Source organism: Fragaria vesca, unplaced genomic scaffold, assembly GCF_000184155.1.
Source record: "Fragaria vesca subsp. vesca unplaced genomic scaffold, FraVesHawaii_1.0 scf0513031, whole genome shotgun sequence".
In the NCBI taxonomy this organism is placed as follows: domain Eukaryota; kingdom Viridiplantae; phylum Streptophyta; class Magnoliopsida; order Rosales; family Rosaceae; genus Fragaria; species Fragaria vesca.
The window spans coordinates 49,283-60,411 of record NW_004443427.1 but is presented as its reverse complement, the minus strand read 5'-3'; the positions used below and the strand labels follow the sequence as shown (position 1 = coordinate 60,411).

Sequence of the window (11,129 nt, the reverse complement as noted above, 5' to 3'; positions counted from 1 at the left end):
CTTTCTTTTTTTTTTTTAATGTCTATCTCTAATCTACAAACTTGATGTCCATGCAGGATTTTATTGCTGCTTTCACAGCTTTTGGACACGCAGTGAAATTAGACCCTGCAAATGGGCTGTATATGCAATCTCTTCGAAATGCTGCTGTGGCTTATACTATCAACCGTGCTCCCCACATGATTGTTCTACTGTATAATCAAGCTCCCGGTCCTTTGACAGTTGCTGCAGTGCCATTTTTCATTGAGGGACTGACATACTATCTTGAGAGGGTATGTTCTAGTCCTTGTATCTAGCTTTTGATGCTTTTAAAATTCCTTTCATACTGGTACTGAAAGCGTTATATTGTTTAGGATTACTTGTCTAGCATACGATCGTTTACCAATGCTAGGTTTCAAGATCCCATCAATGGTGAAATAGCTTTCTACGTGCGCACAGCTGCTGAAGGGCACTTGGCTGCTGTTGTTCCATTCTGAAAAGCTGGCTTCTCATCTAGGTAACATCTCTCTTTGTTTTTTTAACCTCAAGTGTACAAATGAGAGAATATATGGTTCTGAGCTTTTAAATATTCGAACTGAACTTTCATTAACCCTGACATTTTGTTGTTTCTGATGTTTCATGATTATGTGCCGATAACTTATTAGAAAAGAGTCAATATTCTGGCCAAAACTTCTCTAAAGTGATAAATTCTGAAATTATATTACATCTGTGGTCTTTGCTTGTTGATCTCTAATCGCTAGCAAATATTAAGCTTCATACACACTATTTTGTTACACATTTTCAGGGTCACTGGATATCATGTGGCAGCTCCAAGCATGAGATGGAAAAGTTGATAAATAGAAGACGTTTCACCCATAAAGAAGGGATTGGAACTGTAAAATGGTGGTTTGTAGTTCATTTTATGAGATGTGTGTACTTCAGAAACAGGATGATATTCGTACTCTTTAGATTCGTACTCTTTAAGGCCAATGGATGGCTCATCTTATGACTCTACCTTCTCTCTTTAGATAAATAAAATACAAGGCAAAAACATTTGTCCATATGCTCTCTGTTTGCATTTGTATAATTTTCGTTTCAGATCTGTGGTTTTTCTGAATGTCATGATTCCAACTGTGGACAGGAATGAGAAGTTTCTCGATATGCACTCAGGCTTCTGTGTATGTTTTTGATCTACATTCAGGGCTGCTTCTCTGTGTTTTTTATCTGTGTGTTCCCATGCTTCTGTGTGCGTTTTTGATGTCCCTGTATAAGCTTATCAGTTTCTCGAAATGTTCTCATGTGATCTGCTCAATCAAAACTACAGTTTTTCAAATTTGGGTGGTTGTTCTTGCAGCTACCCATTCGAGTATTGTTATTAGTTGTGGGGGTCTTCCCTTTCGTTAGTGTTCTCCCTGACTCCCTGTGCAGGGCTTCTTGCAGCCTACACTGGAGACTACAGAATCCAAAATTTTTATTCCTTTTCGGATTGTTGGTGGGGATGTTTGTGCTAACTGGTTTTTGGGAGTTATCTGTGATAAATCACCCTCCATTGTGCCTTTAGCACTAGGGTTTGAAGCTGACATTGCAAGTTCATTGGGATGGGTAAAGATCTGTATATATCAAATTGTCGAAGCATCTACACCTTATCTAATTTCCCAGTTTACCATATAATGTATTGCAGGAGTTTGATGCTGTTAAAGTACCAGAACTAAACTAAAGTTCAAATTTAACTATTACGAAAATACTGTAGCTTATCACTGTAGCTTAAAAACCTTTTTTTGATGAAGGATAAAATGTAGAGACAAAGAGATAGCAAGAGAATCATCATCTTATTTATTGATAGGAGCCCTTTATATAGAAATTACACAATACCAATATGGTAAGGATATGAATATATAGATCTAGTCTAACTACATATCCTATTGACATAAGGCCAAGACACACATAAGAATATCTAGAAAGATACAGAATATCCTAGAACACTCCCCCTTGTGCCGCGTGCTGATATGCCGATGGTGCTGATCTGTTGCCTAGTCAAAAATCTCGTCAAGTCACAAAAACCCTGTGAGAGAAAAACTGAACCTTGATCATAGGAGAAAAAGAGTACAACGCACCCTTCACATTTGATAGTGACATGTATGTATGTGCTAGACTCCCCCTGAATTTCGCACCTACCCCTGATCTTTACATCAATCATAGGGCTCTTCCTGATTCTTACTAATCACGGAAATTTCAACAACTTAGCATGTCAATGCTCTTTAACATGTCTTCAAATGTGGTATTAGGCAATGATTAACTAAATCATGCCGTATTGTCCTCAAATGATCTTTTACACTTAGATCTTGAGGAGAAGGCCGCTTGTGAACTCAAAACATAAGTTCGTGCAGGAAATCAGATTTCCGCGCAGCATGACGTTCAGTTACTAGAACAGTCGTAACTTCCTCTAGGAAATACATATGAACGAACCGTAAACGGTTTTGGAAACTATACTCATTTAGCTTTCCAACCGTATATTACACACGTTCTGGTTCGTCAGGAGCTATTCACAAAGTCCCGTCGAAGTTGACTGTTTTGCCAAAATCAGATTCTCGGACAGATTCGTCCTACTTTACGAAAACGGCCATAACTCACTCAATATGATAGGTATGATCAAATGGTTGGTTTCCCTGGAAAGTAGACACATAGACCTTTCCAATGGTATCAATTTCACCATTTTCCAGTGAGTGAGATTTCTTGTAGGTCTCATAGAAGTTGACCTACAAAACTTGACAGATTCTGATTTCGCTTTTGATGTGTCTTTCTTATGTAGGGATAGAATAAGCCTCAACCTTTCATACCATTATGTATTGAAAAAGGGGTTACTGCCATTACATTGGCATTGCGTGGGTGCATAGCTACACTTAGCTTTACAACTTTTCATAGCGAATGAGATGTCAAGTTTTTCGTATTGTGTTGAGTACATTGATGCGTCTTATTGTACTTAGATGGGAACTCCATCTCTTAACACATATTTGTCATCTTGCTTAAGACAAAACAACTGATCTCTCTTTAGAGTAAAGACTTTGATTAATCATGGGAGTATATGTAGGCCTCACTTTCGTTAGAGCGCCTAAGCCGATTGATGAAAAATCATCATCAATACAGTCATCGAGTGTCTTATCGAGACCGTGTCTTCCCAAGATCTTTTTCTTCGGATGTTGATACACATTGGCATCTCTTGATCCATCAAGAATCCATGTAAATCCAGAATGAACACGCAAAGGCATAATTCACCATATCCCTTCCAAATCAAGTAGAGTCCATGTGCGTTTCAATACATTTAGCAAACGCATGCTCCTGTGGTTTGGAGCCACTTGATTCGGATGAATGAAGTCCGTTTAAGACCTTCATGTATATCTCTGATCCCATAGAGATGTTATTATGACCACATTCATAGGCTGCATGTTCAGTTATTTGGAAACTATCAAACTGACAAAGTAGTGGAGTTCAATGACATCCATTACGAGAGCATATCTCATCATAGTCGATCTCAGTGCGTGATAGTGAGAGACCTTGCGCCATAAGGTGAGTCTAAGCTCTTGTTCTCATTACGCTATCTAACAAATGTATAGTTGATAGGGTTTAGCTTGCGGTGTCAGCATCACCTGCCCAAGGACCTATCTCTTTGTTAATGCTGGATCGCATCTTTCCATTAGGCCGATCAACTAAGTTGATATCCATCAATGAAAGGTGGTTCGATAGTAGACTCATTATCCCACGTCCTCATGTACACTAATGTAATACTTGTAGAGATCTCTATATGGATTGAATTTGACATTGAGGCGTCCCCCAACGATAATCACAATTCAGACTTCATGAGACGGATTTGAGTATCACTGATCAATGGATCAGGTTGTGCCAAGCTCGCTTTCTTCCTAGTGCGAGAAAGTATCGAACCTAAGGGCCTCCCTCCTTTTAGGGGAGCCACACGGCCTTGTGACACCAATTTTGCCACTATATGGCGTCGCTATATCATCATCCATGGTGATGGTGTCAAGACCAACACCTTTTGGTCGCACCATATCCTTTTGTAGAACATCAATCCTTGCAGACATAATTGCAGCATGTGATCTCGTCACTTTAACACTTTAAGCATTTGGGATCAAGATGAGACTTAGTGGGGACAAACCACGACAATTCACGTCGTTCCACTTGAACACTTGTGTTCTTATCTCCCCCTAACGGCGGGAATATTGTCTCATCAAAGTGACCATCCGCAATATAGCGGTGAAAGAGATCGCCTGGCAAGGTTTCTACATATGCGGATTATAGGTGGAGGTTCACATCCAACCTAAATACTTATTCATCTCAAATGACCCATCATTGTACGTAGTGGCAATGCGATTTGGCACCTAGAAATAACATCTAGCCGAGCTCAAGGATTGGAGATCCGTTTCAATCTTGTTTGAGCTAAAGGATTGCAATTCTGGTACACAGTCACGAGCTGTAGTACAAAAATATTCAATGATGGTGGGTCGTAGATGAATAGTAAAGCTGCATGCAAATATTGCATAACCCCAAGACGCAATAGAAAGATTGGTGCGCATCAATAATGTTCGAGCGACAAGCTAAAGTTGCTCAGTCGTAGCCTCGGTGAGACTGTATTGCGTGTGAACATGGGGTGCAGGATACTTCAACTTACATCCCGATAAACTTCTTTAAAAGATGGGTAGTGAGCCCGTAGAAGTATAAGCAGCATAAGCAGCATAAACAGCATAAGCAGTAGATAATAGTGTAACACATGACCAGTGTGTTAACACTTCAACCAACACCATAAAGCATAAAAGGTGTCCGTAAGTTGGTTGTATCTATCTACATAATTTTATGTAAGAATAGAATGTTCACTTTTGTGTTATTTAGCGTAAGAGGGTCTCACTCCTAATTTAGGTAAAGAATAGGCTTTCAAAACGAGTAATGAGCATTGCAGGGGGCCAATACGACATCGAGGAAAGGCCGGTGCACCTCAATTGCTTGAGGAATTGACCGGACGGCCTCCGGGAAGTTGGAACCGTGTTCGGGTGACGTCAATGTCCCCCGGGTCACCACCATGCTTCATGGTGATGCTAGATCTCGAATGTCTTCGTTTTGAGCAGAAGAATGGATGTCCATGAGAATTTCTCAAAATTTGGACCATTATATATCTTCCAGGATGACCTTAATTGGTCAAAACCAAAGCCTATATGAGTCAGTGTCCCAAATATCATGTTTGGTGACAACATGGGATTCGATATTCGAATCGTAGTGACATACAGTCCACTAGATTGACTCATGAATTTCTCCAAGATGCGCTTCAGTCCGCATTCATGAGAAGGTATACACAAAAGAATTCTGGTTTATTCTCACAATGTGTTTTCAAATGAAAACTATTAGCATGAATGTCTTTAAAGCTCAATATGGTTCGATTGCCTCTAAATGCATAGAGGGTATCTGTGACATTGATCATGGTGCCATGAGGCATCAAGATTTAAGCTAAACCGCGTCCTTGAATGACCGGTATGATTCAATCGTTGTAGTCACAGAAGATTTACAAAGGCACAAAATCCAAAGATAGTTGCCAGTTCCTTAGAATGTTATGGATAGTTCCACTATCTGCGAAGCACTCAATGTCTCGATGAGACATATCTACAAGAAGGAGTAGATAGGCTAGTTAATAGTTCCACTTGAACCATTTAGAAGGATTGAAAGAAGCTACGAAAAGCTGCAATCCCGAGAGTGCATAAAAATTTCCGCGCAGAATGACCTTTGCGCACTAATACAGCCATAACTTCCTTGTTAAAATAGATATGGACGAACCGCAAAAATTTCTAAAAACTAGACTCATAGAGCTTTCCAATGATATAAAGCTCACTGTCTGGTTCGTCCGAAGCTGTTCACAAAGCTCAAACGAAGTTGACTGTTCAGAAGGGACAGATTGCTGTTTTTCACAGAATTGGCATGTGCGAAGCTGTGAAGCTTGCAAGTGGCGTGTAAGCTTTTGCCTTAGCCACAAGTGACGTGTGTTTGATCAAAACCAAGTCCTTTCGGTCATTCTAAGGTCGTAAACTCCATGACTAGTTAGCAAAAGCTCCATGACATGAACATAAACTAACTCAGAGGACCTAGAGGATTAGATCATGATGATAATTTTGCCGGTTTTTGATAAGTCTTCAACGTCTTTTGCAAGACGGCAATTGGTTTAATAGCGTAGGGGGATCCAAAATCAAAAGCTTTCGGTAACTCCAAGACAGTATGACCAGGCATGTCCGTGGAGAGTTGGTAGTGCGAGGCACACTTGAAACCACTATCTCCTTAATTTCAGACAATTCTAAGACATCACACTGAGCTTGGATGAGCCTAGTTGAACAATTGATGATGGAAAATCCTCTATAGGGTAGAAGACTTAACCGGAAATACGTGGGCGATCCTCTTTGAGGATGCAGTGCCATGAGTCACCTTCAAAGGAAGGGAACAAAATCCGCACAATATGCGATGTCTCTAAGGACGATGTAAGAATATACATCTTTTTTGTAAATCAATATGAACCATAAGAGGAGAATAGTTTCACTTCGAAAAAATTCCCAAGGCATTCATTATTGCTAATGTGAGTATATATCGATGTCTCGAATAAACAAAGGACATCGATACGATGTCTCATTACATATAGCTTGGAAAGAAAATCAATGTCTAGCCAATGACATCAAAGTCAGGGGTAGCTAGAGCTGTTGATTTTTCGTACTTTTTGTATGCATTCATAATTTGAAGGAGCTTGACAATCTTGAACCAGTGATCCGAAGATCCACAACAGGTTGCATTGTCATGAGCTGACGTGAGTAGTTTTGACAAAATGGTGTCTAGACCGGAAGTGTCGCTATTAGAGCCGGCGACACCTCCACCTTTTTTCTAGACATCGGCACGACATTTTCTGCCGTTGCCATGACCCATATTGTTGTCCCCACATTAGGGGATAATTCTAAATAAATTTATCACATTAGCGTATATATACAATTCCCATTTGTATGATCAAAATCAAGTCTCGTTGGTAATTCCAAACCAACTTGGAGGACCTAGAGAACTTGATGATGATCGAATCCGCTACAGGTTATGAATCATGATGCCACAAAAGATCATCGATAATATGTAGTCAATTAAGGTGGTAAGCAATCCACTTGACTAATAACTCTATATATATGGACGTTTCAAGAAACGCTCCATGAGTGCATTCCACAGTACTTTGTGGTCATTACTTTTTGCACAGATTGCCATTGAAGGCTTGTCGATGTGGCGTGTCAAAGACTTTGAGCGCATGAGACGTGAAATCTCGGCATCTAGGCTTGTTAGCCTGGGGGTCAAAATATGTGGTTTAATCCTTTCCAGTGAAAGGTTCCACATATACCAAGCGAAGATCCGCCTCAGGCATCTAGTACGTCAAAACTCAAAGGAGCAGAATGTTACATTGCTCTTGCATACAAAACCAAGCTATTATGAGACTCGATAGAGATCACAAACAATGCTTTTAATGGTTTGTCATTCGGATTGATCATACACAATCCGGAAAAAGCCGCGAATTGATCAAACACAATTCGAAAAAGGCCTCGGATTGATCAAACACAATCCGGAGAAAGGTCGGGGTTGATCATACACAACCCGGACAAGGAAGCAAGAGTGATCAAACACACTCTTGACCCGCGAATAAAATTCCGGGATTTTTGGTACCTGCACACACAAAATCCCAAGCATAGAATGGAGATGGAGAAGGGAGGAAAGGATTTTATCCTCCCCGAGTTATTGAAGTTGGAAAAGTTTAAGGTTTCAAAACATACCTTTCTGGTTTCCTTGGAAGACGAGCAATCTTGAAATCTTTGGTTTCTAGAGGCTGCCGAGAGGAGAAACAACGTTTTGCCTACTTATACTTTGAATTTGGGGCTGAAAATTTGACAGGAGGAGCAGCTCTGGATGGGGAAGCTGCTGTCAAAATTTTAGGTTGATCGGAGCAAAGGAAGGTGGTGAACCGGTGGTCGGTAGCGGCGGCGGTCTGGAATCTTCCGGCGGCCGGTTCAGAGACTTTCCGGCCGGTTCTCAGGGTGAGGCCGGCGGCGTTGGATCCGGGACGGAGAGAGCTTTCTGGGGTATAAAATTCCGGCGGAGGGCAGTCAGAATTTTGGTCGAAAATCGGGAAAAACAAGGCTGCCTGATTTTAGGGTTTGGAAAACAAATGGTGGGCTATTGGCTCTAGGGTTAGAACAAAGTGCATGATAACGTGATGAATGATAAAGTGTAGAGACAAAGAGATAGCAAGAGAATCATCATCTTATTCATTGATAGGAGCCCTTTATATAGGGAATTACACAATACCAATATGGTAAGGATATGAATACATAGATCTAGTCTAACTACATATCCTGTTGGCATAAGGCCAAGACACACATAAGAATATCTAGAAAGATACAGAATATCCTAGAACATTTTTTATTTATTTGAAAGGGCCTTTTTATGAACTTATATTAAGGAATCTTTACAAAGAAAAACAACAAGGACGGTATGTAAGAATAAAATCGAAAACGAGCTAATTATTCATCCAAGAATGCAAACATCAGCCTTTGTTATCTAGGAAGTGCTGATTAAGGAGCTGGAAGGCTATACAAGGATTTCAGCTGCTGCTGTTATGGAGAGCCATCTGAAGTTCCAGATCATCAGACCACCACTGCTCTACTCCATGAGCTTCTAGAAACTTCTGGTTTCCCTTTGACATCACCAATAGCTTTGCTGCTACTTGCCCAGATCTTGAACTTGGACCCACATACTCCTTCCCGCCGTTGTTCCTTCTATTCCATCAGGGTCAGTATAAGAGCAGCAGATATAGTCACTATCATTTACATATAGATGAGGAACCCACTTCCCCAATCCAACACCAGGTCTTTTAAACCCGATATCCAATCTTCAATCCAAAACCAATACCCTTGTCCTCTTCATTGTCGACCTGACTATGACTACTCAAAGGAAGCATTGCTTTAAATCTCTTCCAAGCAAATCCTGCTTTCTCTCCAATATTACTGAACCTCATTGCTAGAGAAACCGAAGGCGGATTGAATACATCCCTTCTTTAGCTAATGCTTTTCCCACTTGTACAGCAAAACCAGCTCCTAAAGAATGGCCTGCAATGCATACATTACTGCTTCCTTACCTTTCTGCAGCCGATTTCAAAGCCTCCAGAGCTACTCTAAACCTGACAGATCCCTTCAAGCTCTCCAGCAAGAAAACGAAGGTCATCTATATCCCTTCGCATAGTTGGGCTTTTGAGTAATGTTCCCCTAAGTGCTAAAATAGCTTTTGGTGCCCCACTCGGTCTCACGACTACAAAGTCAATTAGTGCTGCAGATTGATCCCATTCTAGAATTGCACAAAAAATGGATCCATCTCTTTCATCAATTAAAGTTTTGGTTAGTTTGTACTTAAAAGGTATCCACCACTTGGGGCAAGAGCATTGTTTGCATAAAGGTCCTAGAGGGGGGTGAATAGGCCTTTTTTGAATTTTCGTTTACTTCTGTATCCGATGATAGCAATCACTTGTGCTATCCTAGATTCACAGGATATGAAATTGCAGAAAGTAAATTGCAGCAAATAAAGAAATAACACAAGGATGTTTTTTACTCGCAGAAACCCTGAATGCAGGGAGAAAAACTGCGTGTCTCTAACTCTTGAGAGACAAAACTTTCTACTAAGTTGAAGTAACTTCTTACAAGAATAATAGTTCTAGTGATACACTACCACAGTGCTATCCTTCCTAGTCCCAAACTAGTCTAGACCTATTCCCTCTCTTGTTTCTAAGCTCTTATAACATGAAACACTGTCAGAACCCTTATTCATCAATTTAGCTAACCACTAGCAGATTCAACCTTGAACGCTTTTTGGGTTGGTTGCACTACACATTCCTCATGGTATGCAACATGATATGAGTTGATGAAAGAAGTTTTGAGTTCAAGCTCTAAGGTTTACAGTCACGAAGAAGACTTAGAGCAGCATGAATAATGCAAACTAAAACTAGACTCAACAAAGAAAACGCAATAAGGCAGTTTTCAACAACCATTGAGTAAAACCAAAGCTATAGATATATATAGGCAGACAAGGCATCAAAGATGATGCAAGCTGACCTCAAACAAGTTTCAGAAAGGTTTGGACAGAAACGTTTGGCTCCCATACTGAAAGTGATGTGTCCAAACAAAGAGATGACACAAGCAATCTCAATAAGACAAAGAAACCTTTCCTAAAACATGAACGATTCAAAGCAGGGAGCAAAGAGGTTTCAAACCCTCTTACTCAGTCCATTAGTGGACCTTGACATAGCCAATAGCGACTGATCTTTGAACCATACAGGGACCAGCTATGCATAGGATAACGTATCATGAAATCTTAGCTGGAGCCTTGAGCATCAAACCATTTGGTCACCGGTTGGCATAACAAAAGAGCTCAACCCTTAGACTGGTTTGAGCGCCAAGGCATCTCCCACAAACATAGTTGTCCATTTGAATTTGAAACTCAACAAAGACCTAATAACCTAATATTACAGGTTCTTTGAAACTCAGGACAATAAAAGACTCAGTACTAGGATAACAAGCGAAGCTGCTAACCTCTGTGAAAAACAGTGATATGCAGATGCATGTTTTACCTGAAACCATAAGGGATGTTAATGACACTTGTTCTTGATCAGATAACAGTATCTCAAAGTGTTTTGCAGGATAAGAGGATTGCCAACTATCCTTGTAATACCCCGGAAATTTAATATTAGTTTCTAATATTATTTGAGAATTTCTGAGTTAGAAGTTAGAGTGTTTTGAGGTTCGAAGGAAGAGCGGAAACGTTCGGATGCTTATTTTATCTGAAACTGTTTTATGGTTCTGAATGGTCAATAGTTGACTTTCTAATCCGTTGGGTTTCTCGAGAAACTTCCTTCACGGAAGTTATAGAGCACGACGATACGAGTTCGTAGACACATGGCACGCGTAAAACGGACTTCGTATGAGAAAGTTATGGTCAACGGAAGTTCGTGGCTTTACTAAAATTTTGGGTTAAATATCAAAAGTTTAGGGTTTCCTTTCATTTCCGGAAACCATCCCTCCTCCCTTTTCTCTCTCTCTCTC

At 40.3% G+C, this 11,129-nt stretch overlaps 1 pseudogene; it reads right to left on the bottom strand.

Moving 5' to 3' along the window:
- Positions 1-8,612: 8,612 nt before the first annotated feature.
- Positions 8,613-11,129, bottom strand: part of LOC101299732 — a 35,767-nt pseudogene continuing 33,250 nt past the window's right edge.